Source organism: Panthera uncia, chromosome F2 (genome assembly GCF_023721935.1).
Source record: "Panthera uncia isolate 11264 chromosome F2, Puncia_PCG_1.0, whole genome shotgun sequence".
NCBI lineage: Eukaryota > Metazoa > Chordata > Mammalia > Carnivora > Felidae > Panthera > Panthera uncia.
In genome coordinates, this window is record NC_064812.1 from 4,737,119 (window position 1) to 4,741,841 (window position 4,723).

Sequence of the window (4,723 nt, forward strand, 5' to 3'; positions counted from 1 at the left end):
ACGCCCCTGCTCACCCCTGTGCCAACCAAACTGACCTCAGTTGGTCAAATTGAACACGGTAACCAAGTACCTGTCACAAGTGCAAAGATGGTTAAAGCAAACTTCTGCTTTTTGGTGGGCAGGGCAAGACAAATACACGAGAGGAAAATCACATCAAAATCTATTCAAGTAAAGTTTTAAAGTGTAGTGAGCACCATCTATATATTCCAGATAGTATGACAGGGGTTGGGTAAAGAAAGATAAAAAGACTCAGGCTCTTCTGTAAATTTCCTTCAGAGTCCTCAGCCTAGCGTGGGAAATACATTTTTATATAAGTAATTATACGACGAGGCTCTGAGGGCATTAGCCAAGTGTGTGTCAGAGGCTCAGTGGAGGAGGTATGAATGTTAAGGTAGATCTGGGAAGGTTCCATGAGGGGAGGAATACGTAGACACAGGTTTGAAGCATGAGCAGGAATTCGCAGATGTGCCAGACAGCCTGGGGCTTTCTGGAAAGTACCGGCGGTTTCGTATTGCTGGACCAAACAGAGCAGGATTCAGATGTCAGCTGGCTAGGAATGGTAGGCCACGAAGCTTAGAGCTTATTCTGAAAGTCTGGAGTCACTCCTCAACAGTCTTCAGAGTCAGTGATAGCACCAGAGTTACATTTTAAAAAAATTTATTCATTTATTTAAGTAATCTCTACACCCAATGTGGGGCTTGAACTCACAACCCTGAGATCAAGAGTCATATGCTCTTCTGACTGAGCCAGTTGGACACCCACAAAGTTAATTTTTAAAAGATCAATAGGATGGGGGCTCCTGGGTGGCTCAGGCCGTTGAGCGCCCAACTCTTGATTTCTGTTGAGGTCAGGATCCTAGGGTCGTGAGATTGAGCCCTGTGTCGGGCTCCACGCTGAGCATGGAGTCAGCTTAAGATTCTCTCTCTGGGGGCGCTTGGGTGGCTCAGTTGGTTGAGCATCTGACTTTGCCTCAGGTTATGATCTCACAGTTGGTGGGTTCAGGCTCTGTGCTGACCGCTCTTCGGATTGTCTCTCTCTCTCTCTGTCTCTCTCTCTCTCTCTCTGCCCCTCCCCCGCTCACACTCTGTCTCTCTCCCTCTCTCTCAAAACCAAATAAATGTTTAAAAAAAATTAAAAAAAAAAAAGATTCTGTCTCCCCCCCACTCAAGCTTGCTCTCTCTCTTACTCTAAAAAGAAACATCAGTACGATGTGTGTGGCAGACGGGTTACTGGGGACATCGGAATTAGGGGGATCAGTTGGGAGACAACTGTGGTATTTCAGATAAGAAATTGGGTGGTCCCAGGCCAAGGTGGTGGCACAGGGGTGGACAGAAAGTGTGATGGATAATCCAGCATCTCAAGCACCTCCTCCATTTCATCAACTTGTTCCAACATTTAAAAAATAACAGCTCAGGGATATGCATACATAGCCCCTACTCCACAAGAGGTCCGGTGTTAGGTTTTAATCCATTTACTCTTCATAGTAAATCTGTGACATGTATTGTGTTATCATCCTTGTTTTCCGGAAGGGGACCTTGAGATACAATTAGCTTAAGCTGTATTGTAAAGGGTACATAGCAAGGGAATAGCAAAGCCAGATTTCAAGGCCAGGCAAGCTGCCCCCGTCTGTGTTCTACTGGCAGGAAGCGAAGTTTCCCTCTCTTGGGGATCTCTCTCCTCTCAAGTTGTTGTAAAACAGTGGGGGCTTACACAGTCCCCGTGGGAGGTTACTCCAACATACTCCCGTCCTGTGGAGCTCCCTGAGTCTGATGAGTATTTCGTGACAGTTGCTTCTTGTTACCACAGGATGTCACCATTCAAAACCTGTCTTCTAAGACAGAGAAAATGCTGGTCCCTCTGTTGTGATTCTTTACTCATCCTGAATGGGCTCCAGCCCCTGTGAGGGAGAGCAACCTCAATCCTATAGAATCAAACTCGGCCAGAAGGATCCCAGGCTTCTTAGCTGTCTGTCTCAATGCTCAGCTCTTTCAAATGGGGGGTCACCTTCCGGCTGCACCGGAAGCCTGGGCTTACATCAGGCACTGCGTCTGTCCCAGCATCCCTGTCCTCGAGTCCGATCTGCCACTGCTCATCTCAGAACATAAGACTGAGATTCTACCCATTTCCTTAGACACCATCACTCACAGAGTCCTGTTGAAGAAGATTAAAAAAAAAACAAACACAAAACTGTCCCAGAGTCCTGTTATAGATGACTCTGAGAGCTATTTACGGGGCGGAATTGACAGAAGCTGGTATTTAATTAGATGTGTGGGAGATGAGGTGGGTAGAGAGAATGAGACAGGGGACCAGGGAGCCCAGGATGACGTTGAGTTTCTGGCTCGTTTCTGGCTGGTGGGTCGTTCCCTGAGAGGGAGGGGGACGGCAGTGGAGGGCTATTTCCTGGGCTCGCCATGGGGATTTCCCTTCCAAACCTCCAGTGGCCCCCTAGTTGCCGAGAGCCTCACACTGTGGGTCTGAGATTGTACCAGTTTGGAGTGAGGCATTGCACGGAGCTTGTCCATGAGGGGGGCACTGGTGAGGGACTCTCTGGGTCCAGAGGGCATCACTCCAATGATGGGTGTCATGTTGGCCACAATGGCCCATGGCCACCATCACTGCCATCGTGGGGAAGACCCTGGGGCCTGACACATAGCTAACATCCTTACAGCGCCCTCGTCCTGGCACTGGTGACCGTGGGCTTCTGGAGACCTCATATCCTGTCTCTGTGCCCTCCTCTCTCCTCACCTGCAGTCCATGAGCATAGCAGGACTGAAGAGCCAGGCGTAATGGTAATAAGTCATCATACTATTGTGCCCAATAGGAATTGGGGCAGTGGGAGGAGTGGGCCTGGGGACACGTCCGTTTGGGACATGTTGCACACGCATCTGAAGTCCTCTCCAGGTTCATTAAGCTTCTAGATACAGATGGTAACACATCATGCATGTGTGTAATTTATTTTTGGTTCAAAAATTTAAGTTTCATAAAAGCGCAATTGAAAGTCTTTCTCTCACCCAGACTTTGTCCACAGGGTTCTCCACCCACCCCAGCCCCACAGCTAATAAGGTCTACTTTACACATTTCTTACATAACCTTCTGACGTATTTTTTTTAACGTTTATTTATTTTTGAGACAGAGAGAGACAGAGCATGAATGGGGGGAGGGTCAGAGAGAGGGAGACACAGAATCGGAAACAGGCTCCAGGCTCCGAGCTGTCAGCACAGAGCCCGACGCGGGGCTCGAACTCGTGAACCACGAGATCATGACCTGAGCCGAAGTCAGACACTTAACCGACTGAGCCACCCAGGCGCCCCACTTCTGACGTATTTTTATGCCCAAACAAGCAAATTCAAATAGGCATTTGTGTCTCCCCCCCCCCCCCCCCGCTTCCTTCCCAAGAGTTTTCTTATTACAAACACTGTTCCACACTTTGCTTTTTCGTGTAATAATAATATATCCTGGAGATCTTTTATTGGGGCAATTGAAACACATCAGGCTACAAGCCAACCTTGTGCTGCAGGCATATCTGCGCTGCTGGGGACCAGCAAATGCAGAGCGAAACGCCGGGGACTTGTACTCACATTCAAAAATAAGGCTGCATAACAATGCAATGTTTATGGCAAAATAAATGGCACATTATTTTGATCACATTTTAAAGGCAAAAAAATCCTGAGAGAAAAGAATCCATATTCTCCTTGGAGAGAGATAAATATTCATTTATTTGCCATTCGGCAAACGTTTGCTGAGCACATATGTTGTCCAAGGCTCGGGTGGGTGCTGCGGGAAGGACACGCAAGGCAGACAGAAGGCGGCCTTCCTCTGAAGGCCCTCTGGCCTCTGGCCAGGGCGGCAGGGCCCTCTCGGCGATACCCACCTCACCCTCACCGCACGCTCTTCAACCAAGGGTGACTTTCCCAAACTGGGGACCCAGCCTTTTTCCTGCTTAAGCTCCTTCAATGGCTCCCTGTGGTCATTAGGGACGAATTCCAGACCCCTCACTTGGCTCTTAAGGCCCCTGACGTGCAGCCCTGAACCTCCCCTGGCCAGCTCTGTTCCCGCTGTCCTGGATCGCTAGTGTGGATAAAAACCGGTGCTGGCTGGCTTGCCTCCAGGCCTTCGCACGCTCGGGTCCTCTCCTTCTGGACGGAGCGTCCCCAGACTTCACTTTCCCCTGCTTCCTCTTGTCCCTTCTTGCAGGCATTTTGTCCCGTCTTGCAGGCATTACCGCCCTCCACCCCGCAACGGGAGGAGCCGCGAGTCACCGCGGCTGCTGGGTTTACAAGCTGTGGTCCCTGCTGGGACGTGAGCCGGCGCAGCCCACTCTGCGGGACTGCGCCCTGTCCCCCCGTCGGGGGCCGGTGCCTCCTGTGTACAAGGCGAGGGCCACGAGGCCTTCCTAACAGGGCGGGCGAGAACTGGGGGCCTCCGGGTGTGCAGCACCTGGCGAGGGGTGCTCGGTACATGGCAGCTGGTCCAACCCTCCTCCTGCCACTCCTCCTCCTCCTCCTCCTCCTCCGGCCCCGGGGGCCACGTCTCACGGAGGTCTGAACCCCCGACGTCCAGCAGGGCGCAGGTGGGCAGCACCCCTGGGCTCGTCGGTGGGTCGATGGCCCCGCTGACCTGGGGCGGTGGGAGGCAGAGCTCGCTCGGGGCTCTAGCCCCTCCCGGGCCGCTCCCCCGGGACCGCTCCTCCCCGTGGAACGGGCGACCCCCCCCCCTCCCCCCC